Genomic DNA, 26,104 nt, shown 5'->3' with positions numbered 1-26,104 from the left:
TGCTTGTGGAGCCAGTTCATGGGAGAGGAAGCTGGGAAACCAGACTGGGTTCAACTCGGAGGCCACCCTAAGGAGTCAGGCCTGTGCGCTGCGTACAGTAGATCAATGCCCTCACTTGCGCTTTTAAAGGCAAACCACTGTTTCTCTCCCTGAGAAGAATTGATCGATTCACTCATTTGGTTAGTCGGTGATCTGACAAACCTCTGTGTGCCTCCCAGGCCAGGCAGCAGTTAGAGAAGAGCGGCACGCGGGTGAGTAAGGTGTCGCTCCGCGTGCAGGTGCTTGTCCTTGCCGATCTGTACACGTGCGCCTTTCTCTGCAGGCGGCCTCCTTTTCCTGGCTTGTGATGAGGTTTCCAATTCTTGTTCCTGACTTCAGAAAGAAGATTAGAGAGACGCCGGTAGGTCTTTATGTTCTGAGGGTTATTGCTTGGGTGGGGGTGCAGGCTTTGGGGCCAGATTCTCCTGGCTCGCACCAGAAGGTTGATTTGCCCCATGTGGCACCCAGAGTTGCCCAGGCTGAGCGGAGTTGCTGCTGCTGATGACCCAGAGAAAGAAGACGTGGTGTGGGTTTGCCCAGAGCAGCTCACCGATGGCCTGAGCTGTGGCAGCCTCCAGTGCCAGGAGGAAGTAGCCATGTGGGCCCCTCGCTTACTGCCTCTGGACCTACTGCATTTGAAGGAGGAGGGCAGGCGGTGAAGACAAGACAATGTGGGAGGGTGGCCTTGGTGTGTTGCATCGCCCAACTAGAATGTTCCCAGATGATACTCCGAGGAGGCTTTGGGAAAGGGGCCAGCTTTCTGGCTGAAATAACAGGAGGGTTTGACGCTAGTAATGTGCTGTTTCCTCATTGTGCCATCTGCTGGCCAGCTCTTCCAACTTCATCTTTTTTTTGAAGTATAGTTGATTTGCAATGTGTTAGTTTCTGGTGTACAGCAACTATTCTTTTTCAGAATCTTTTCCATTGTGGTTTATAACAAGATAATGAATATAGTTCCCCGTGCTATACGGTAGGACTTCGTTTATATATTTTATACATAGTAGTGTGTATCTGTTAATCCCAAGCTCCTAATTTATCCCTCCCCAAGCTTTTCCCCTTTGGTAACTGTAAGTTTGTTCTCTATGTCTGTGAGTCTGTTTCTGTTTTGTAAATAATTTCATTTGTATTATCTTTTAAGTGATATCTTAGAATATTTGTCTTTCTCTTTCTGACTTACTTCACTTAGTATGATAATCTCTAGGTCCATCCATGTTGCTGCAAATGGTATTATTTCATTATTTTCTCATGGCTGAGTAGTATTCCATTGTGTATATGTACTACATCTTCTTTATCCATTCCTCTGTCGATGGACATTTAGGTTGCTTCCATATCTTGGCTATGGTAAATAGTGCTGCAATGAACATTGGGGTGCATGTATCTTTCAAAATAGAGTTTTTGTCTTTTACAGATATATACTCAGGAGTGGGATTGCTGGATCATATGGTAGTTCTATTTTTAGTTTTTTGAGGACCCTCCATACTGTCCTCCATAGCGGCTGCAGCAATTTACATTCCTACTAACAGTGCAAGAGGGTTCCCTTTTCTCCACACCCTCTCCAGCGTTTATTGTTTGTAGATTTTTTCATGATGGCCATTCTGACCTTTGTGAGATGATACCTCATTGTAGTTTTGATTTGCATTTCTCTAATAATTAGCAACATTGAGCATCTTTTCATGTGCCTGTTGGCCATCTGTATGTCTCCTTTGGAGAAATGTCTATTCAGGTCTTCTGGCCATTTTTTGATTGGGTGGTTTGTTTTTTTTGCAACTTCAGTTTTAATTAAAGATGGTCGGTAATAAGAGCTTCCATGGCAGAAAGCTCTATGCAGTGCTTGGGGGGTATGAATGTAAAAACGAGGTGCTGAAACTAACATGTCAGTACGTTGTAAAGTATTTCTTCTCCTATTCCCCCTCTGACCATTTCTGCCTTCTTGATCTTTCTACCTTTCCCAAGGCATAGAGATGTCAGATACATAACAATGTATATTAAAACAGATTCTTAATGCTTGTTACCATGAAGATATAGCAACTGAGTTTGCATTTTCCGTATGTAGGGCTTATGCTGGGAGCCCAGGCATTGGCAAGGGAGCCCATTGTTTGTATCCTCTGGGTCCGTGAGGATGGATTGCCCTTTTTTTGAGTGGATGTGTGTCCATGTAGCTCATAGGCTGGGCCAGTGCATGGGGCACACAGAGGGGCTGCCAGTGTGTGCTCACAATGTGAATGATGCAATCCAGAGCCTGGGCTTTGGGGCCCGGGGACCTGCGCTGGGGTGTCAGCTCTTCTTTTCCTGTGTAGCCTTGGCACTTACTATCTCTGTGCGTCTCTCTCCTCTCCTGAAAACCAGGTGGCGCAAAATGCCACTAATGTCACAGGGCTTTTCCAGGGCACAGCCTTGGACGTCATGTCCTCTTCCACTGGGGCTTGGGGTCTGTCTTTGCTTCTACTTTTGCAGGTTAGAGGTTATTCCGGCAACAATGACTATGAAGATTTTGCTTGATTCCCAGGCTTGGTAAATTTCAGAGTTCTCTAACAGTGTTCAAGGGACTATGATGTGTCTTGGTAAAATTCCCTTATGCTCTTTGGAAGATCTCAGTTGTGCCATGTAGAAAATGAGATGATTGGTCTAGAATAGGGATTCTCCAACCTTTGTGCCCATGGAATATCTTAGTCTGGCTGGGGGTTCAACCTCCCAAAGAGATCAGAGGCAGGCTGCTCAGCCGAAGTAAGGCCTGCTCCCCACACCCCTTCTTCTTCCCAATCTCTTCCTGGCCCACTCCTCTTAAAGGCCCATGAAGCATTCCACAGAACCGAGTTTGAAACCCAGTGATCTAGATCTCAAACTTCAGTGTGCTTTCAAATCCCTCGGTGATCTTGTCAAATGTGGCTTCTGATTCAGAAGTTCTGGCGTGGACCTGAGATTCTGCACTTCTCAGCAGATCCCAGCTGATGCCTAAGTTGTTGGTCCATGGATATCAGTTTGAAAAGCAAGGCTCTGATCACAGAATGCCTTTGATGTTTCACATCCTTTGATTCTGAGTTCTTTACTTACTGATACTCTGATTATATTACAAATTGAAAATTTGTGTAGAATGAGTGGTTTCCGTTGAGGGCAAAATTCTCAATTATACAGATGTGGAAACTGACCTGGGATGGAGGAGAAGGATGAAGCAGACAGAATGTATTTGTTTCCCAACTTTGAGTGCCGGCAGCCTCTGTAAAATATTTTGTAAAGAGCACAGTGTGGGTTAAGAAGCCGTCGCACTTTGTTGAGAAGAGTTGCACTTTGGTTTGGTTGTAGTCTGGATCATAAGGAAGTCTCATTCTGAGAGTTAATGGACACTTGTCTAAGGGAACTTCTGGCAGAAACAAATGACCTGCTTTCAGACCCTGGCCGAGGCCTGTCTCCACGCTCCAGGTCTGAGTGAAGGTTTAGAACTGTGGACAGCTGTCGGTGTGTCTGGCATCCATGTGCTTTCTTGGTAATCTTAATGGCGTGGCACCTAGAAAGAAGCCTTCGTGTAAATGGCCTCCATCCCTTCTATCCAGTGCTGTGTTGAGTGCCCCAGGTTCAGTGTTGGGAGAGTGCTCTGTCTTCTGCACTCCTTGCTGGGGCTCCTCCTGTGTGTGTCCAGTAGACCAGCTGCTTTACCAGACTATAGAGCTTTGCTTGTCAGCCTTTGTTTCAATTCAGTAATGTCATGGCTAAGGTGGGGAACCCACTTTAGCAAGGACACGAAAGCTCAACTGCTAGAGTAGCCAGTGCGTGTAAATGTCACATGTCCTATGTGGAATATGGCAGAAGACCAGAAGGTTCTTTGTGGCTTTGCCCAAGCCCTTCATTAAGAAGGATGAAAGCTTTCCCACGGGGGCAGAGGTGGCACGTGCACCGTCTGAGGAAGCGAGGGGAGACTGAACGCCAGGGAGGCTGGATCCCAACACAGAGGTGTTCTTTTTGTGCTCAGTTGGCGAGGTGAACAGTCTAGTAGATGTGTGTTCCAAGGGCTTGTCCAGGAGGTTCTTTAGCATCAGGCGGTGGGAAACAGAGGGAGTGTGCCCACCTTCCCCTCCTCCAGAAGCTGACCGTGTGGTGACTCGTCCATCAATAGCTCTGTCAGTGGCCATCGGACACCCTCATTCCTTCCTTCCTTCCTTCCTTGCTCCCCTCACTCTCTGGTGTGTGAGCACCTCCTTGGCGCCAGGCATTGGGTCTACAGAGATGGAGAAGACAGGGAACTTGCTGACAAGCCACAGACAGACAGGTGGAAAGCAGAAGGGGCCTTAAGAAAGGTGCATCTCATAGGTTCTGGAATCTCCGAGGAGGGAGGCATAACTTGTGGCCGGGCATGGTGAGGCTGGGGCTGTGGACTCTTCCCCAGAATATTCAGTTCACCATGGTTACCTCTGGAGGGTCTGTGCCTGAGCCTTCCTCGGACACCTTTTACAAAGCACAAGAACGTCTTTTCCCCGTCACCCCCTCCCACTCAGTTTCCCACCCCTACCCCCGTTACAAAAGTAGCAGTGAGGAGTAGAGGAGCCGCAGATAGAATCCTCAAGGAGAAGAAGTTTCTGGAAGAACATCCTGTTCTTCTGGTGTTTCCTGAGCTCTCTTAAAGCTGGGGCCTTTGCTCACGTGACACAAGCAGATTTCTAATCCCTCTCCGGCCCCCTGTCACCCCAGCCTCCCCTGTAGCATAACCAGGCTTCCTAAAACACAGCTTTGCCCGGGGCAACCCCTGGCTCCCAGAGCTTGGCTTTCAAATGCCTGCACCTATCTGGCCTCAGCTTGCCATCTGTCAGATGAGGACAATAAAAATAGTCCTCAACTCGTGGGGTGACGATGAGCCCTCAGTGGGCCCGGGCTCAGCCATTGCTCTGTACACTTCACGAGGCTGTGACCCTAACGTGGCCTTCCTCACGGCGGCCCTCTCCTGCATCCTTGGTAGTGGCCGCACTGTCCACTCCCGCAGCCTGACTCTCCCGGTCCCCAGTCCTCCACGCTGCTCACTCACGGCAGGTGCCCTCCCTCCTCACTTTCTGTGTCCTCCTGAAGCCTCTGAGGCTGGCTTCAGGACCGTTCCTTCTCTACAACCTTCCAGAACCCTGTCTGTTGTACTCTTTTTGTTCAAGGTTACCTTGGGCGGTTTCTGTTGTGTGTGTGTGTGTGTGTGTGTGTGTGTGTGTGTGTGTGTGCGCGCCCTGTTACCCCACCTGGACTGCAATCCCTCTGAGGATAATGATCCCACCCAGGTCACCTTGGTACCGTCCCCAGAGCCTGCCCCTGCCCGAGGAGACACTGACTAGATGCTGACAGATGGTGGCGATGAACAGTTCTGTTCATTGCCACGCGGCGCTCGTAGGCTTGATGCCACGACACGCTGCTGTGCTGCTCTGGACTCAGCAGGTGATGAGATCGGCCCTGCCCTGGGGGTCAGCATGTGCGAGGTGGGTCAGCAAGGCGGGTGTGTCAGTAATCTCATTGCAGGCAGGACCAGACCCTCTCCACAGAACCATCTGAAGTGCTGTGAGGCCTCAGGAGAGTCCGGGATGAATCTCCCTGGCAGATGAGGAAGGCTCCAGAGGGAGGCGGGCTCTGAGCTGTGCACCGAGGAGTGGGCAGGGTTTGGAAGGTGGTGATATAGGAGTCCACTCCAGAGAGGTGAGCTTTCGGTTGGGAGGACAGGAGATCAGAGGCGGTGAGGAAGAAGAGCCCAGGCAGAGGAGTTGGGGCCAAGGTGCCGCCCACATCTCACCTCCTTCAGTCCTGGAATCAGCCTGGCAAGACCAGTGCTGTTAGACCCACTGGGCAGATGAGGAAACCGAGAGCGCAGACGCCGAGGGACTCGGCTGAGCTCTCCCAGTTGGCCCAGGGAGAGTTGGGATTCAAACACAGGTTCAGCCAACCCAGGGTCTGTGTGGCCACCAAGCAGGGTGGGCATTGGCAGGCGGACTCTCAACCACTGCGCCACCAGGGAAGCCCTCATTGTGGTTTTTAATTTGCATTTCTCTGATGATTACTTATGTTGGACATCTTTCCGTGTGCTTATTTGCCATCCATATAACTTCTTTAGTGAATTTTCTGTTCAGATCTTTTGCCCATTTACAAAATAGTGGTCCTTTCCTTTCCTTTTTTCTTTTCAGCAGCCATGAATGGGCATGGCTGTGTTCCAATAATACTTTGCTTACAAAAGCAAGCAGTGGGTCATATTTGGTCTGCAGAAGAACATAGTTTCCTGTTCCCTGCTCTGCACCCAGTGCTTCTCAAACTTGAATCTAAAGGTGCTTATTTTCTTATTGTTAAATTTATAAACTTTATTGTGAAATAATTATAGATTTAGTGGAAGTTGCAAAGAAACCTACAGGGACGTTCCTTCACTCAGCCTCCCCCAGTGTGAACATCTTGCATAACTAGAATATAATGTTAGACCAGGAAATTGACATTGGTGTAGTTCACAGAGCTTATTCAGATTTTATGAGTTACACATGCAAGTGTGTGTTTCTATACAATTGTATCACACATGTGACTTTGTGTAACTTCCACCACAATCAAGGTACAAAACTGAGACATCATTACCATCACTATATGATCATCACACCTCATACGCACCCCTTTATAGCCTCCAGCACTTCCTACCTCACATCCCTTACCTTTGGAATCCACTGTTTTGTGCTCTATCTGTATAATTCTGTTTTTCCAAGAATGTTGTATACATGGAATCGTACTATAGTGTGCAACTTTTTGATATTAGATTTTTTTTTTTTACTCAGCATAATTCCCTGGAAGTTCATTCAAGTTGTTGCCTGTATCAATAGTTCATTCCTTTTTATTGCTAGATACTATTTCAGAGTACGGATGTACCACAATTTAACCATTCACACATTTTAATAGTTTCTAGTTTTTGGCTATTACGAACAAAGTGGCTATGAACATTCATGTACAGGTTTCTGCACTAACGTAACTTTTGATTTCCCTGTGATAAATGCCCCAAAGTGCAATTGCTGGGACATCTGATAAGTTCATTTTTAGTTTTTAAAGAAACTGCCAAACTATTTTCCAGAGTGGCCGCACAATTTTGTATTTCAACCATCAGCGTATGTAAGTGATCCATTTTCCCGGCATCCTCTCTGGCATTTGGTGTTGCCACAATTCTTTATTTTAGCCACTTTGAGACTTGTAGTAATATCTCATTGTGGTTTTCATTTGCATTTTCTGGACGGCTAACAATGTTGAAGATCTTTTCATGTCCTTATTTGTCCTTTGTATATCCTCTTTGGTTAAATGTCTCTTCATGTCTTTTGCCCATGTTCTAATGGAATTGTTTTTTCGATGTTGAGTTTTGAGAGTTCTTTGTATAATCTGGATACAGATCTTTTGTGGGATATATAATCTGCAGAATTTTCTCCCAGTCTATAATTTGTCCTTATGTCTCCTCTACAGGGTCTACAGAGCAAAATTTTCTAGATTTGATGAGGTATAATTTATCAATTTTTACTTTTTTGGGGGTAAAAAGTCAATTGAGCATCTTTGTGTGGATCTATTTCTATGTTCTCTATTCTCTTTTACTGATCTGTGTGTCTACACCTCCTCCACCGCCACACTGTCTTGATTATTGTATTGTTGATTTTTGAGAGTTCTTTATCTAGTTTGAATACAAGTCCTTCTTCAGGTATGTGATTTGCAGAGATTTTTAAACCCCCCCCCCCCGTCTGTGTCTTTTCAGTCTCTTAACAGTGACCTTTATTTTGTTTAATATCTTTATTGGAGTATAATTGCTTCACAACGCTGTGTTAGTTTCTGCTGTAAAACAAAGTGAATCAGCTATACATATACATATATCCCCACATCCCCTCCTTCTTGCATCTCCCTCCCACCCCTCTAGGTGGTCACAAAGCACCGAGCTGATCTCCCTGTGCTAAGCAGCAGCTTCCCACTAGCCATCCATTTTACATTTGGTAATGTACATATGTCAATGCTACTCTTTCACTTCGTCCCAGCTTCCCCTTACCCTGCTGTGTCCTCAAGTTTGTTCTCTACATCTGTGTCTTTATTCCTGCCGTGCCACTAGGTTCATCAGTACCGTTTTTTTAGATTCCATATATATGCGTTAGCATACGGTATTTGTTTTTCTCTTTCTGACTTACCTCACTCTCTATGACAGACTCTAGGTCCATCCACCTCATTACAAACAACTCAATTTCGTTCCTTTTTAATGGCTGAGTAATATTCCCTTGTATATATATGCCACATCTTCTTATCCATTCATCTCTCAGTGGACACTTAGGTTGCTTCCATGTCTTGGCTATTGTAAATAGTGCTGCAATGAACATTGTGGTGCATGTATCTTTTTTTTAAATTTTATTTACTTTTTATACAGCAGGTTCTTATTAGTTATCTACTTTATACATATTAGTGTATATATGTCAATCCCAATCTCCCAATTCATCCCACCACCACCACCCACACCCCTGCTTTCCCCCCCTTGGTGTCCATACATTTGTTCTCTACATCTGCGTCTCTATTTCTGCCTTGCAAACCTGTTCATCTGTACCATTTTTCTAGGTTCCACATATGTGCATTAATATATGATATTTGTTTCTCTCTTTCTGACTTACTTGACTCTGTATGACAGTCTCTAGATCCACCCACGTCTCTACAAATGACCCAATTTCGTTCCTTTCTATGGCTGAGTAATATTCCATTGTATATATATGCCACATCTTCTTTATCCATTCATCTGTCGATGGACACTTAGGTTGCTTCCATGTCCTGGCTATTGTAAGTAGTGCTGCAGTGAACATTGTGGTGCATGTATCTTTTTAAAAAAAATAAATTTATTTATTTATTTTTGGCTGCGTTGGGTCTTCGTTGCTATGCCCGGGCTTTCTCTAGTTGCGGCGAGCGGGGGCTACTCTTCGTTGCCATGCACGGGCTTCTCATTGCGGTGGCTTCTCTTGTTGTGGAGCACAAGCTCTAGGCATGTGGGTTTCAGTAGTTGTGGCACACAGGCTCAGTAGTTGTGGCTCACAGGCTCTAGGGCGCAGGCCCAGTAGTTGTGGCGCACGGGCTTAGTTGCTCCGCGGCATGTGGGATCTTCCCAGACCAGGGCTCAAATCCGTGTCCCCTGCATTGGCAGGCGGATTCTTAACCACTGCGCCACCAGGGAAGCCCACATGTATCCTTTTGAATTATGGTTTTCTCAGGGTATATGCCCAGTAGTGGGATTGCTGGGTCATATGGTAGTTCTATTTTTAGCAGTATCCTTTATAGATATCTTTTATTGATTTCCAGTATGTTCTGAAAACATACTTTTAATGATCACTATTCTTTAAAATCCATTGAGGTTTTTTTCTTTTAGTGGCCCATGATATGATTTATCTTTATGAATGTTCCATGTGCAATTGAGAATAATGTGTTGAGTGGCGTTTACACACACACACACACACACACACACACACACACACACACACACACCAATTAAGTCAGATTGGTTGATAGTGCTGTTCAGGTAACCTATAGCTTTACTAATCTTCTGCCTACATGTTCTGTCAGTTACCTAGAGAGGAGTGTTGAAGTCTCTGATTGTAATTGTGTATTTGTCCTTTTCTCCTTTCAGTAGTATCAGTTTTTGTCCAAATTTTTTTTTTGGCTGCGTTGGGTCTTCATTGCTGTACACAGGCTTTCTGTAGTTGCAGCGAGCGGGGGCTGCTCTTTGTTGAGGTGTGTGGGCTTCTCATTGTGGTGGGTTCTCTTGTTGCAGAGCACAGACTCTAGGCGCATGGGCTTCAGTAGTTGCAGCACGCGGGCTTCAGTAGTTGTGGTGCGCAGGCTCAGTAGGTGTGGCGCTCGGGCTTAGTTGCTCTGCAGCATGTGGGATCTTCCTGGACCAGGGATCGAATCCATGTCCCCTGCATTGGCAGGCGCGCCACCAGGGAAGTCCCTGTCCAATGTATTTTTAAGCTCTGTTATATATCTTATTTGAGAATTGACCTCTTTATTATGTAATGATCCTCTTTATTTCTAATAGTGTTCTTTGTCCTGAAGTTTTTGCTGGTGTTATTATAGCTACTCTGGCACAATATTTTACTATTTTTTCTTTAAACACCCAGTTATCTTTCTTTCTTTCTTTCTTTCTTTAATTTATTTATTTTTCACTGCATTTGGTCTTCACTGCTGCGCGCGGGCTTTCTCCATTTGCGGTGAGTGGGGGCTACTCTTTGTTGCGGTGCACGGGCTTCTCATTGTGGTGGCTTCTCTTGTTGTGGAGCACAGGCTCTAGGCCTGTGGGCTTCAGTGGTTGTGGCACACAGGCTCTAGAGCGCAGGCTCAGTAGTTGTGGCGCACAGGCTTAGTTGCTCTGCGGCATGTGGGATCTTCCCGGACCAGGGCTCGAACCCATGTCCCCTGCATTGGCAGGCAGATTCTTAACTACTGCGCTGCCAGGGAAGCCCCCAGTTATCTTTTAGGTCAATTAAATATAGGAAAAATCATGTATTTTACCTTCATTTATTTCTTTTATTTGTGGAGATCCATGTTTCACCCTAATATATTTCTTCAGCCTGAGGAACTTCTTTAAGATTTCTTGTAGAGTAAGACTTCTGGCTATGATTTCCATCATTATTTTTGTTTTTCTGAGAAAGTCTTTATTTCTTTTTCATTTTAAAAGTTAGCCTTATGGAGATAAAATTTACATACTGTAAAATTGACCTTTTTTAAGTGTACACTTCAGTGATTTTTAGTGAATTTGCAGAATCATACAACCATCACCCAAATCCACTTTTAGAATTCTGTCATCACCCCCAAAGATCCCCATACCATAGGTCAGTCACCTTTCCGCCCCCAACCCCAGGCAACCAGTAATATTCTTTCTATGCCGATAGATTTGCCCTCTTTGGAATTTCACGTAAATTGAATTGTACAATATTGAGTGTTTTGCGTCTGGCTTCTCTCACTTAGCATAATGTTTTTGAGGTTCATCCATTTTGTAGCATGTATCGGTTTTTTGTTCCAGTATTCCACTGCATGGATATAGCATAGTTTATTTATCTGTTTACTAGTTGATGAACACTTGAATTGTTTTCACTTTTTGGCTTTTATAAGTAATGCTTTTATGAACATTTGCTTACAAGTCTTTGTGTGGACATATGTTTTCTTTTTACTTCATACCTAGGAGTAAAATTTCTGGTTTGCATGATAAACTTATATGTAACATTTAAAAAATGTTTATTTCAGTAAATTAAACTATTTTTTGAAGAGATTGAATAAACTATTTAAGATACAATGTTTATATAATACTAGTCATTCTCTATTTTGTTCCAGGTGATGATTTTTTAAATGTGAAACCACTCCTGTGTCATCAGACTATTATACCTTTTACAGCAGAAGCAGAGTGCACTATGTTTTACCTTTTAAGGAGCTGACTGCCAAGCTGTTTTCCAAAGTGGCTGGACCAGTTTACATTGGCACCAGCAATGGCACCTTGCATTTTTTTAAAGATATTTTCTGGGTATAGACTTCTGAGTTGCATGGTTTCTGATGAGAAATTTGATGTAATTCTTATTTTTCTCTCTCTATGTAAAGTTTCTTTTTTCTCTGGCTGCTTTCAAGATTTTCTCTTTCGTTTTCAGTAGTTTGAATATATGCCAAGAGGTGGTTTACTGGGGGCTCTGAACCTCTTGCATTTGTGGTTTGGTGTGTGTCATTTAATTTTGGGAAATTCTCACCCATTATGTTGTCATAAAATAAAAAATAAAAATAAAATAATCTCTCATCCCTCTGTCTTCTGGGATTCCAATTGGACTCATACTAGACTGTTTTATATTATCTTGGATATTCTTCTAAATTTTCTTTGTGTTTCAATTTGGGTAATTTTTGTTGACTGATCTTCAAGTTCACTGATTCTTTCTTTGGCTGTGTTGAGATTACTGGTGAGCCCATTGAAGGTATTCTTTATCTCTGCTACTGTGCTTTTCATTTCTAGCATTTCTATTTTGTTCTTTCTTAGTGTGTGTTTTTCTACTGCAGTTACCTGCTTATCTTGCATAATGTCCACCATTTCCATTTGAGTCTTTAACATGTTAACCATAATTATTTAAAATTCCTTGTCTGATAGCTCCAGTGTCTGTGTCATATCAGATTCTGGTTCTGATGATCACTTTGTTTCTTGGGAATGTGATTTTTCTTACCTTTTTGTGTGTTTTTATTTGTTTGTTTGAAGCCAAACATATCGTGTAGGCCAGTAGAGAATGAGGTATGAAGATTTTATGCCTGGAAATGGGCACATGTTTCCTTCTGCTGGGTCTTTAGAACAGAGTTTTGAGTTAACCTGGTTAGGAGTTGGATTGGGTTTGAGGTTGTTGTTGCTATGTCCACCCTCAGTGCACGACAGACTTCAAATTCCTATGGTGATTCCTTGTGCTTAACATGAGAGTTGGTTTTCCAGAGCAATGTCTTTTCGACACTGAACTTTAGGTCTTCCCTTTACACTGTGCCTCAGATGGTATCTTTGCATACTCTGTTTACTCTTCTGTCCCTTTCCCAGTACTATTATGCTGTTACTAGTTACTTGAATTTATTTAGTTAGTGATGTGGGGAACTGGGATGTGGGCATTTTCTGTTGTTCTGCCCAAATCTCAGTCTTAGGTGCTAAGTCCACGGTATGGCCTCAGGAGTATGTGGTTCTGTGCCCAGTGTATATTTCTGCCCTTCCCCCAGGAGTAGTATTTTTTCCCCATTTGCTTCTCCCAGCTGCAGTGAATTTCCACCATTGCCCTAGAGTGTGTTGTCCTTTCCCCACAGAGAAAGGCATTGTTTTCCCTGGGGGAGATAGAGGAAATGCATGGGGTTGAGATTCGTATTCCTCCTGCATGGCTAACGCTCCTCTCTTCAAGGACCGCATCGCAGTGGTCCATTCTTAGGGCTCTTTCTGAGCTTTTCTGAAAGCCCCCAGCAGGATTCGTGGAGAAAGCGCTTGCAACAGAGTGCAGACCCCCCAGTCTCTGAGGCCCTCAGAGCCTTCCTCCTATCCTGCCAGTCCATAACCTGCCTTCACCAGTTCATTAGTGTTTGTTTCTAGCGGAACTCTTCTTACTGGTTTCTGGTAAGCTTACCCCAGATCAGTGAGTGCTCACGTCTCCTCTCCTCTGGTAGGGACTGTATCTCCTCAGATTTTGGGCAAGTGTGCTGCTCTGCAAACTCAGCTCTCCAATGCAGTAGAAAAATTCATGAATTTGAAGTTAATCTGGCTTATTTTTTGTCTTAACTATGGGAGTGACGTTTCTTCCACCTTACTTCATCCCAGAGTAGAAGATGAAGTTTTAGATTTTCTCAAGCCCACATTGCTCAGCCTCTCAAACGCCTTGTAGTTACTCCTCCATCGGCGTGTACAGAACCCTTCTTTCCTGTGACTTTTGTTCCTAAAATGTTCTGCTGTGCTCTGCAGTAAATACATGTTGACTATTTTGGGGTATTCCTATTTTCAGGTATTTCAGATGCCATTTTTTTTTTTTGCAGTACACGGGCCTCTCACTGCTGTGGCCTCTCCCGTTGCGGAGCACAGGCTCCGGATGCGCAGGCTCAGCGGCCATGGCTCACGGGCCCAGCCGCTCCGCGGCATGTGGGATCCTCCCGGACCAGGGCTTGAACCCGTGTCCCCCCATCGGCAGGCGGACTCTCAACCACTGCGCCACCAGGGAAGCCCGCAGGTGCCATTTTTATCCCTTCCTCCTCTCAGCAGATGCTGACACTTTACTGTTTCATGGCTGTTAGTGGATGATCTCTACCTGGTCATATTTTGGGTTTCATTGGGGTATGTTTTACCTAGTTTTGTTGTAGATGTTGTTTATGGGTTTTTGTTCTATTATTCTAGCACTTTATCTGTTTTATGTGAGAGATTCAAATTTAGGGAGATTCAGACCCATGATGCCACGCTGCTTAAAATCTTGCCTTCGTTTTTGGAAAGACACTTTTCCTGGGTTTAAAATTCTAGTTTGACAGTCTCTCTTTTTTTTCTTTAGTTTTTCAGTTAATGCAGTTTCAGAGTTTGGTAAATATCTTGAGGGGAAAACTGGCAGAATATTGGGCTCAGTTTCCCCTCTTTCTTTCTACCAGTGCTCTGCTGGTTTCTCTCCTCTTAGTAGAGGTCCTCAGTTCCTGTTCTCACTCATATCCCCACCCGTTTACCTCATGCCCAGAATCAGCAAACATTCTGAGGAAAAAAATGGCTGCAGAGTGTCATTGCCTCTCTTTTCCAAAGTCCTGGCTGCCTCGTCATGCTCTAGTGCCTTCAAACAGACATTTTAAAATTTTATCTGGATTTCTTGGTTATTCTCGGTGAAAGTATTAGTCTACTACAAGTTACTCCATCACATTCATAATCAGAAGTCCACCTGTTTTCTGAGTATTTGCAAACTAAATTTCTTCATGAACTGCAATAATTGCTGAAGGGAGACATTTTAGGAGATTCCTTTTCATATAGATTCATCACTGCTTTTCAAGAAGAAAGACTCTTAAAGATGAACAAATATGACTGAGACTGAGGGAGACTGTTACATTAGTACATCATTTCCCTGACCTCTGTTTTAGCATGAAAAAGGTAAGGAGTTATTTAAGTTAGTACCAGATTAATTAGGTTAGAAACTAGTTTTTCATAGATATCAGTCCTAACTTCCGTACTGTTGGGGTCTGAATGCATGAGGCAGTGCTACTTTCCGGTCATTAGAAGCCCACAGTAGTGCTTCTACTCAAAATTCTTTCCCCTTGGTGTATTAATTCTTCTAGTAAAACACAAATAATACTCGGTTTTCTTCTCAAGGACTCAGACATAGGCACTCGCAGTAAATCACAGGGGCCATGTCCTGCTTTGGAGATAGAGGGCTTCATGCTGAGGAATCTACCAGGGAAGAGGAACTCCCTCAAGAATAGAATTTACTCTGCTAATTATTATGCTTCCTGCCACAGTGCCACAGATACCCTTGACTGTATGTTCCACAGCTGTGAAGAATGTTTCAAGAGAAAGTTAGATTGTGTCTTCTGCAAGGTCTTCATCCTGGAGGCTCTCCAGAAAGGGTGATAGGGCTTCAGAAAAACAGAAAAATATCTTCTGTTCACAGGTGTTGTGTTTCCATAAAAGGAGTGTTTGGATCTTAGCTCTACTATTCACCAGCTGCATGACCTTGCGCCACTGACTCACCTCTGCATAAATTTCCTCATCTCTGAAGTCATTCTAACTACATTGGCTTCATAAAGCTGTTGTGAAGATCAACTGTAATAGTGGGAGGGAAAGTCATCTGTAGATTTCAAAGTGCAGCGTACCAGAGATTGGGGTGAGCCCTATTGTTTCACCCCCCCTTTAGTATTCCTCGAGTCCTGGGGCTGGAAGAGATCAATCCCACATTTCATCTAATACAGTAATCTTCTTTGCAATGTCCCAGACAGATAGCCTTTTAGCTTCTGCATTCAGAGCTCTTTCAGAGATGGGATAGCTTTCCCTTATGCTTGTCTGCTAGCCCATACGCTGAGTCCCGGGATACCTGGAACTTCTGATCTCCTGTGACTGAGGAGGGAAGAGCAATGAAGACTTCAGAAGCCCAGAGCTATGCTGTGTGTTGAGTTTTGCCCTGCTTCTGATCTGGGACACTTGCAGCTTCCTGTTGGGATGTCTAGTCAGCTCTGAAAATGGGTTTGGTTTAATCTAGACCCCCTTCTCTAAACACATGGCAATTCCTAAGGGAAGGCAAGGGCTCGTCCACCCCTCCACGGCTTCTGTGGGTCTTTGGGATGGTTCTTCCCCTGAAAGGTCAAAATCACTTGTGTTTCTGGTAAGAACTGGAAACATCTAGTGACCTAAGTAGTCACTCTACAGGATGGGGAAGAAGAACTACTTAAGAAGCAGGAGGAACTGTTTAGCACCTATCAGATGAGCTAACTGACTAATTTATGCTGGCCATTTTTTTTTTTTTTTTTTTTTTTTTTGCGGTATGTGGGCCTCTCACTGTTGTGGCCTCTCCCGTTGCGGAGCACAGGCTCCGGAAGCGCAGGCTCAGCGGCCATGGCTCACGGGCCCAGCTGCTCCGCGGCATGTGGGATCCTCCCGGACCAGGGCACGAACCCGCGTCCCCTGCATTGGCAGGTGGACTCTTAACCACTGTGCCACCAGGGAAGCCCCATGTTGAGATTTTGATTAGTTTGTTTGGTTGGTGGCTTATTATTATTACCTGCAAAGAATGTTATTTACAAGTTTATTCATTACTTGGATATATCTGTGTTCCTAAACTATCATTTCTAACCTTCTCTCATCCCATTTGCATTTTCCTGAGAATGCCTTCAGTTAATCTTTTTTTTTTAACATCTTTATTGGAGTATAATTGCTTTACAATGGTGTGTTAGTTTCTACTTTATAACAAAGTTAATCAGTTATACATATGCTCCCATATCTCTTCCCTGTTGCATCTCCCTCCCTCTCACCCTCCCAGCATCATTACTTCTCATTCTGTAGGTGGAAATAATAAAGCATGGAGAGGCAAACATATTTGCCGAGACAGTGATTCTCAACTCCATTTTGGGGGCATTCCAGGGTGTCTCATAGGATCTCACAAAATTGCTCTAAAATTCTCAAAACCAAATTCCTCTTAATTGGCTTTAATTTTTTAGAAAAAATTTCCAGCATTTTAGGGTAGGGTCAGTGAGTTTTACAAAAAAAATTTTTTTAAGTAAGACCAATGAAACGTCAAAATTACAAAAACGTTTGGGAAGCAGTGGACTAGTGAGTACCAGAACAAGCATTAAAATAATCCAGGTCAGGTACTGAGATGTATAAACTCGTGACTCATCCTCCATGGATCTGTATTTCCAAAGGCAGCGCGTTATGTGATGGCACAGCTGAAGATGCTTCTCTTCTGGGCAAGCTTTGCACAGCACTTGGGAAGGATCCTGATGGCCTTTTGTGATGACCTGATTTTTTTCACTGCTAGAGAGGTGAGAAAATATATGTACACTTGAACAGTGAGAATTTTAATTTGGCTGGACCACAGGCTCATTATGGGGGAATTATGTCAAATATGCTTGGAAAGGTAGGTTGGGGCCACATTTTGAGGGACCTTGAATACTAAACTGAGGTGTTGCAACATTTTTGATAGGCACTTTGGAAGCAGTGAAGATTTTTAAGCACGGGTTGGAGGAGAAAAGGCCGTATGAAATGGCCAGAGTTAGACTCCAAGGCTATTAATATGGCTAGAATGTGTAGGTTTGGCCAAATTGAGACAGTGAAGATGGAGAGATCCCTCAGAAACTTGCAGTGATCTGGATGAAAGGTGTTATGGAGGTTGTCCACCTTTATTATGAGCTTTGTCACTGTGCTGGTGTTTCAAAGCAGGTGGTGGGAATTCCATGGTGGTCCAGTGGTTAGGACTCCACACTTTCACTGCCGGGCCCAGGTTCAATCCCTGGTCAGGGAACTAAGATCCTGTAAGCCCTGTGGCACGGCCTAAATAAATAAATAAAAACAGGTGAGGTGTCACCTCTTGAATTCCACAGACTTTCTTATTATGCTGGCTAAGATTTTGCCTAAAATCTTAAAAAAAAAAACTAAAAAATAAAAGCTTTGCCTTGCCTTTCAGAGGTTCAAAGGCACTTACTTGTTCAGAATGTGCTTCTCAAGCTGTGTATAGTACTCTTGGCATCATGAAGTGTATGTAGTTCCGTGGAGCTCCGCATCCAGTTTGACCATCTCCAGTTTACTGCATTGGAAGAGAGGGCATCACTTCACACAGACCAACTCTGATCAGTTTCACGCATGCATGCTCTCAGATGTGCTGTGTGTGAGCTTGAACAGCGGGGCCTCAGTCCATTCTGACGCGGGAAATGGAGCATTTCCCTGTGATGTTTGACAGCCACTATTTGGCTTATATTTGAAGAGGAAAATAAAATAATTTTTTTGGAAAATATACTAATTTTGACCTCAGTTTTTCTACCCCTGAAAGCTTTTTTCTAAGAACACTAGTCACTGGCTTGGGATACCCAGCAAATATTTACAGGATTAATTTGTTTCAATGAAAAAAAGTTATTTTTCCATACCTTTCATTATATGAACTTTTGGCAAAGGAAATTTCTCACTTTACATACTTCTTATAATAGACAAATTCCATCATCTCTCCACTAAGAGAAACAATGCTGAAAATAGTAAAATAATTCTAAAGTTATGGGAGTAACATAGTATCCACAGAAACCTTGAGTAAGTACCATGAACCTTGACCCTTATGATTAATTTGTAAGTCCTTGGCAGTGAGATGAGATGTGTTTTTTCACTGTGAAGCAAAGGAAACCTATCGTGTAACAAGTAAGTTTGTATACTGATGCTATATTGACTTTGTTGCTACCATGTCCTTACACAGACAGTTCATCTGGTCCCCACTGCTCCAGTTATTGTGATGAGTTGTGTATTTTTATTTCAGAGAAGATCTGTTTGAATTATCTTATTTCTATTTTGACCTACTTTAATCACTGCCCAGGTCTGCCCCATTCCACTAGGTGACACTCTTACCCATGAAACGACTTTAGTCATATCATCACCAGTAGTGGGCTGGGTTGTGCTTTTCTGTGAGGATGAAACACTTCTGGGTTGCTGGTATCCTTGCTCTCTACTCCTGAACTAGGCATCAAGATTCTGTTTCATACCTGCCTGCAAAGTCTCGTAAATGTTAATTGGTGCTATGGTAGGCACAGGGGCAAGATTTGAGCTAAACCATGGTCCCAGCCCTCCAGAAGCTCGCAGTGTAGTGGCAGGGGGCAGATTGCTGAAGAGCTAGAGAAGGGGGCCATGGCAGGGAAGGAAATGCTTTTGACTGGAAGCTCTGCATGACTAGAGGTTGTGAAGGCCTGGAGGTCCGAGACTCTGAATTGGGCGGCTGTTGGCATAGGGTGAGGGGCTCCCTGGCATGCAATGGAATGGAGAGACTAGCATCATTGCATTATTTCACTGGTAGTGCCTCTGGGTTCAACCCTGGAGGCCATAGAGGAAAGCAATGGCTGTGGCTGCTTCCTCCCATCCCAGAACTAACTAGGCTCTCCCACAGTCTCAGAGACAGACGATCAGAGGTTTCCCCACTGTTCCTGAACCAATGACTGGAAATATCTATAGCTCTCTCATTTGGTTTTATTTATCTTATTTTTTATTTTTGGAAAATTTTTTTAAAAATATAGAAAATCACACCCACGAAAGTAACCACCACCTATGTTCTACCAACAAGAATTAATCATTCTTATCATCTTGATATATTGGTTTCCGAAGTTTTCTGTTTATCCGTGATATTAATATATTACCCCTATTCTCACTTATTTTAATCTATATTCTTCCCATTCATAACAGGACCAGTTCTTGGATTCAGTTATGGAATGCCAACATGCTTAGATATAAATGCCTCACAGCATGATGGCAGCAGAGAGTTGCTCCTCAAATGCAAACTTAAATTTTTTCTGGAGTTTAAAATTACATTGTAGAAAAAGTGCGAAATGCAGAAAGATGAAAATAAATTACCTGTAGCCCTACCACTTGGAGAGAACCAGAGTTGATGTTCATTTTGGTATATTTCCTTCCATTCTTTTTTCTATTTATACATAGTTTAAAAAAAATTAGCTTTGCATTGTATTTAATATTTTACAATCTACCTTTTCACTGAATGTTTTATGATTTAAATGTTCTTCTACCTCATGATTTTTAATGGTTGCCCAGTATTCCATCCTATAGCTATAGCTAGAGTTATGTCATACTTTATAATTACTATTGCTAGACATTAAATTGGTCTCCCTTTTTGGTTATTATAGTAATGTATGTTCTTGTGTGAATGTATGACTATTAGAATAAATTTCTAGAAGTAGAACTTCTCAAAGAGTATGAACATTAAAAGGAACTCTTTTACTGAATTTTTGTTTATCAAAGTAATATATGTTTACTATAGACCATGTAGAAATCACACATATACAAAAAAGAGAATGAAAAAGGATGTAAACGTCACCCATATTTTTACCACTCAGAGGTAATCACTATTAACATCTTATTATAATCCTTCAGTCTTCTTTTCTCTATATTCTGCGTCCTCTTTCATGAGCTTTTTACTTAATATATTCTGAACATTCTTTCAAGTTCATTATTCTACACTTTCAGTGGTTAACTAGCATTTCATTGTATGAAAGTATAATTTATTTGACCAACTCGCTACTGTTAGACATTTAGGTTATTTTTTTCCCTACTGCAAACAATGTAGAGATGAGTATTCTGTTGCTAAGTCTTTGCAAAAACCCCGATTGCTTCTTTTAAATAAATTCTTAGATGTGCAATTATTGGTTCCACATGTAGGCACATTTTTCAGGCTTTCAATGAGTATTGCTAAACCACCCTATAATAATTGTCATGTTAGAGGTAGAGTATGGGCATGCCCCTTTTGTCTGAATTCTTGAAATCACTGAATTTTTGGCTGATTTGACTGCAAAGAATTAATATACTATTTTTTTTTACTTTTATTTTATTTTTTTAACATCTTCATTGGAGTATAATTGCTTTACAATGGTGTGTTACTTTCTGCTGTATAACAAAGTGAATCAGCTATATGTATACATATATCCCCATATCCCCTCCCTCTTGCATCTCCCTCCCACCCTCCCTATCCCACCCCTCTAGGTGGTCACAAAGCACTGAGCTGACCTCCCTGTGCTATGCGGCTGCTTCCTACTAGCTAGCTATTTTATATTTGGTAGTGTATATATGTCCATGCCACTCTCTCACTTCGTCCCAGCTTACCCTTCCCCCTCTGCATATCCTGAAGTCCATTCTCTACGTCTGCCTCTTTCTTCCTGTCCTGCCCCCTAGGTTCTTCAGAACCTTTTTTTTTTTTTTTTTTTTTTACATTCCATATATATGTGTTAGTGTACGGTATTTGTTTTTCTCTTTCTGACTTACTTCACTCTGTATGGCAGACTCTATGTCCATCTACGTCACTACGAATAACTCAATTTCGTTTCTTTTTAAGGCTGAGTAATATTCCATTGTATGTATGTGCCACATCTTCTTTATCCATTCATCTGTTGATGGACACTTAGGTTGCTTCCATGTCCTGGCTCTTGTAAATACAGCTGCAATGAACATTGTGGTACATGACTCTTTTTGAATTATGGTTTTCTCAGTGTATATGCCCAGTAGTGGGATTGCTGGGTCATATGGTAGTTCTATTTTTAGTTTTTTAAGGAACCTCCATACTGTTCTCCCTAGTGGCTGTATCAATTTACATTCCCACCAACAGTGCAAGAGGCTTCCATTTTCTCCACACCCTCTCCAGCATTTATTGTTTGTAGATTTTTTGATGATGGCCATGCTGACGGTGTGAAGTGATACCTCATTGTAGTTTTGATTTGCATTTTTCTAATTATTAGGGATGTTGAGCATCCTTTCATGTGTTCGTTGGAAATCTGTATAATTTCATCGGAGAAATGTCTATTTAGGGCTATTGCCTATTTTTTGATTGGGTTGTTTGTTTTTTTGATATTGAGCTACATGAGCTGCTTGTATATTTTGGAGATCAATCCTTTGTCTGTTGTTTCATTTGCAAATATTTTCTCCCATTCTGAGGGTTGTCTTTTCGCCTTCTTTATAGTTTCCTTTGCTGTGCAAAAGCTTTTAAGTTTAATTAGGTTCCATTTGTTTATTTTTGTTTTTATTTCTATTTCTCTAGGAGGTGTGTCAAAAAGGATCTTGCTGTGCTTTATATCATAGAGTGTTCTGGCTAGGTTTTCCTCTGAGAGTTTTATAATGTCTTTAATCCATTTTGAGTTTATTTTTGTGTATGGTGTTAGGGAGTGTTCTAATTTCATTCTTTTACATGTAGCTGTCCAGTTTTCCCAGCAACACTTATTGAAGAGGCTGTCTTTTCTCCATTGTATATTCTTGCCTCCTTTATCAAAGATATGTGCGTGGGTTTATCTCTGGGCTTTCTATCCTGTTCCATTGATCTATATTTCTGTTTTTGTGCCAGGACCATACTGTCTTGATTACTGTAGCTTTATAGTATAGTCTGAAGTCAGGGAGCCTGATTCCTCCAGCTCCGTTTTTCTTTCTCAAGACTGCTTTGGCTATTCGCGGTCTTTTGTGTTTCCATACGAACTGTGAAATTTTCTGTTCTAGTTCTGTGAAAAATTCCATTGGTAGTCTGATAGGGATTGTGTTGAATCTATAGATTGTTTTGGGTAGTATAGTCATTTTCACAATGTTGATTCTTCCAATCCAAGAACATGGTCTATCTCTCCATCTGTTTGTATCAACTTTAATTTCTTTCATCAGTGTCTCATAGTTTTCTGCATACAGATCTTTTGTCTCCTTGGGTAGGTTTATTCCTAGGTATTTTATTATTTTTGTTGCAGTGGTTAATGGGAGTGTTTTCTTAATTTCTCTTTCAGATTTTTCATCATTAGTTTATAGGAATGCGAGAGATTTCTGTGCATTAATTTTGTATCCTGCTACTTTACCAGATTCATTGATTAGCTCTTGTAGTTTTCTGGTGGCATCTTTAGGATTCTCTATGTATAGTATCATGTCATCTGCAAGCAGTGACAGTTTTACTTCTTCTTTTCCAATTTGGATTCCTTTTATTTTTTTTTTCTTCTCTGATTGCTGTGGCGAAAACTTCCAAAACTATGTTGAATAAGAGTGGTGAGGGCTTCCCTGGTGGCACAGTGGTTGAGAGTCCGCCTGCTGATGCAGGGGACACGGGTTTGTGCCCCTGTCTGGGAAGATCCCACATGCCGCAGAGCGGCTAGGCCCGTGAGCCATGGCCGCTGAGCCTGCACATCTGGAGCCTGTGCTCTGCAATGGGAGAGGCCACAGCAGTGAGAGGCCCGTGTACCGCAAAAAAAAAAAAAAAAAAGAGTGGTGAGAGTGGGCAACCTTGTCTTGTTCCTGATCTTAGTGGAAATGCTTTCAGTTTTTCACCATTGAGAAGGATGTTGGCTGTGGGTTTGTCATATATGACCTTTATTATTTTGAGGTAAGTTCCCTCTGTGCCTACTTTCTGTAGGGTTTTTATCATAAATGGGTGTTGAATTTTGTCAAAAGCTTTTTCTGCATCTATTATGATGATCATATGGTTTTTCTCCTTCAATTTGTTAATATGATGTATCACATTGATTGATTTGCATATATTGAAGAATCCCTGCATTTCTGGGATGAACCCCACTTGATCATGGTGTATGATCCTTTTAATGTGCTGTTGGATTCTGTTTGCTAGTATTTTTGTTGAGGATTTTTGCATCTATGTTCATCAGTGATATCGGCCTGTAGTTTTCTTTTTTTGTGACGTCTGGTTTTGGTATCAGGGTGATGGTGGCCTCGTAGAATGAGTTTGGGGGTGTTCATCCTTCTGCTATATTTTGGAAGAGTTTGAGAACGATAGGTGTTAGCTCTTCTCTAAATGTTTGATACAATTCACCTGTGAAGCCATCTGGTCCTGGGCTTTTGTTTGTTGGAAGATTTTTAATCACAGTTTCAATTTCAGTGCTTGTGTTTGGTCTGTTTATACTTTCTATTTCTTCCTGGTTCAGTCTCGGAAGGTTGTGCTTTTCTAAGAATTTGTACACTTCTTCCAGGTTGTCCACTTTATTGGCATAGAGTTACTTGTAGTAATCTCTCATGATCCTTTGTATTTCTGCAGTGTCAATTGTTAACATCTCCTTTTTCATTTCTAATTCTATTGATTTGAGTTTTCTCCCTTTTTTTCTTGATGAGTCTGGCTAATGGTTTATCAATTTTGTTTATCTTCTCAAAGAACCAGTTTTTAGTTTTATTGATCTTTGGTATTGTTTCCTTCATTTCTTTTTCATTTATTTCTGATCTGATCTTTATGATTTCTCTCCTGCTAACTTTGGGGTATTTTTGTTTTGTTTTGTTCTTCTTTGTCTAATTGCTTTAGGTGTTAAGTTAGGTTGTTTATTTGAGAGTTTTTTGTTTCTTGAGGTAGGATTGTATTGCTATAACCTTTCCTCTTAGAACTGCTTTTGCTGCATCCCATAGGTTTTGGGTCATTGTGTTTTCATTGTCATTTGTTTCTAGGTATTTTTTGATTTCCTCTTTGATTTCTTCAGTGATCTCTTGGTTATTTAGTAGCGTATTGTTTAGTCTCCATGTGTTTGTATTTTTTACAGATTTTTTCCTGTAATTGATATCTAGTCTCATAGGGTTGTGGTTGGAAAAGATACATGATATGATTTCAGTTTTCTTAAATTTACCAAGGCTTCATTTGTGACCCAAGATATGATCTATCCTGGAGAATGTTTCATGAGCACCTGAGAAGAAAGTGTATTCTGTTGATTTTGTCTGTTCTTCTGCCTCAGTTATTCTGCTATTGATTCCTTCTAGAGAATTTTTAATTTCATTTATTGTGTTGTTCATCACTGTTTGTTTGCTCTTTAGTTCTTCTAGGTCCTTGTTAAACCTTTCTTGCATTTTCTCCATTCTGTTTCTAAGATTTTGGATCATCTTTACTATCATTATTCTGAATTCTTTTTCAGGTAGACTGCCTATTTCCTCCTCATTTGTTTGGTCTGGTGGGTTTTTACCTTGCTCCTTCATCTGCTGTGTCTTTCTCTGCCTTCTCATTTTGCTTAACTTATTGTGTTTGGGGTGTCCTTTTCACAGACTGCAGGTTCGTCGTTCCCATTGTTATTGGCGTCTGCCCCCCATGGGTGAGGTTGGTTCAGTGGGTTGTGTAGGCTTCCTGGTGGAGGGGACTGGTGCCTGTGTTCTGGTAGATGAGGCTGGGTCTTGTCTTTCTGGTGAGTAGGACCATGTCTGGTGGTGTGTTTTGGGGTGTCTGTGAACTTATTAGGATTGTAGGCAGCCTCTCTGCAAATGGGTGGGGTTATGTTCCTGTCTTGATAGTTGTTTGGCATGGGGTGTCCAGCACTGTGGCTTGCTGGTCGTTGTGTGGAGCTGGGTCTTAGCATTGAGACGGAGATCTCTGGGAGAGCTTTTGCCGATTGATATTGCATGGTGCCGGGAGGTCTCTGGTGGACCCATGTCCTGAACTCGGCTCTCCCACCTCAGAAGTTCAGGCCTGACACCTGGCCGGAGCACCAAGACCCTGTCAGCCACACGGCTCAGAAGAAAAGGGAGGAAAAAAAAGAAATGAAATAAAATACAAGTTATTAAAATAAAAAATTTAAATAATTATTAAAATGAAAATGATAAAAATAAGAAAGAAGAGAGCAACCAAACCAATAAACAAATCCACCCATGATAACATGCGCTAAAAATTATACTAAAAAAACCAAAAAAATGGACAGAGAGAACCCTAGGACAAATGGTAAAAGCAAACCTACACAGACAAAATCACACAAAGAAGCATACACATACACACTCACAAAAAGAGAAAAAGGAAAAATATATATATAAAAAGGAAGAGCAACCAAATCAATAAACAAATCTACCAGTGATAATAAGCTCTAAATACTAAACTAAGCTAAACATAAAACGGGAAACAAATTCAATCCAGAAAGCAAACCCCAAGTCTACAGTTGCTCCCAAGGCCCACCTCCTCAATTTGGGATGATTGGTTGTCTATTCATGTATTCCACAGATGCAGGTACATCAAGTTGATTGTGGAGATTTAATCTGCTGCTCCTGAGGCCGCACAGAGGAATTTCCCTTTCTCTTCTTTATTCGCACAGTTCTTGGGGTTCAGCTTTGGATTTGGCCCAGCCTCTGCATGTAGGTCGCCCTCTGGTGTCTGTTCTTCGCCCAGACAGGAGGGGGTTAATGGAGCAGCTGATTCGGGGGCTCTGGCTCACTCAGGCCGGGGGGAGGGAGGGGTACGGAGTGCGGGGCGAGCCTGCGGTGGCAGAGGCCGGCGTGACGTTGCACCAGCCTGAGGCGCGGTGCATTCTCCAGGGGAAGTTGTCTCTGGATCCCGGGACCCTGGCAGTGGCGGGCTGCACAGGCTCCCGGGAGGGGAGGTGTGGATAGTGACCTGTGCTTGCACACAGGCTTCTTGGTGGCTACAGAAGCATTTCATGCCCGTCTCTGGTGTCTGCG

General features: G+C 42.5%; 1 long non-coding RNA gene across 30 annotated transcripts in view; it reads left to right on the top strand.

Moving 5' to 3' along the window:
• The first annotated feature begins 6 nt into the window (after window positions 1-6).
• Window positions 7-26,104, top strand: part of LOC109550584 (uncharacterized) — a 143,129-nt gene continuing 117,031 nt past the window's right edge. For 12 of the 30 annotated variants that reach the window (XR_012329351.1, XR_012329352.1, XR_012329350.1 and 9 more), the window contains exons 1-5: window positions 7-400; window positions 7,477-7,510; window positions 13,549-13,739; window positions 15,147-15,359; window positions 16,891-17,010. This is a non-coding gene — a long non-coding RNA (uncharacterized lncRNA). Of the gene's footprint in view, window positions 401-952; window positions 1,010-7,476; window positions 7,511-13,548; window positions 13,740-15,146; window positions 15,360-16,890; window positions 17,011-26,104 lie in introns of all 30 variants that reach the window. The other 18 variants (XR_004524397.1, XR_004524402.1, XR_004524396.1 and 15 more) reach the window with 9 other exon arrangements.

The sequence above is a fragment of the Tursiops truncatus genome, chromosome X (assembly GCF_011762595.2).
Source record: "Tursiops truncatus isolate mTurTru1 chromosome X, mTurTru1.mat.Y, whole genome shotgun sequence".
Lineage (NCBI taxonomy): Eukaryota > Metazoa > Chordata > Mammalia > Artiodactyla > Delphinidae > Tursiops > Tursiops truncatus.
This window is presented reverse-complemented; position numbering and strand designations above follow the sequence as displayed.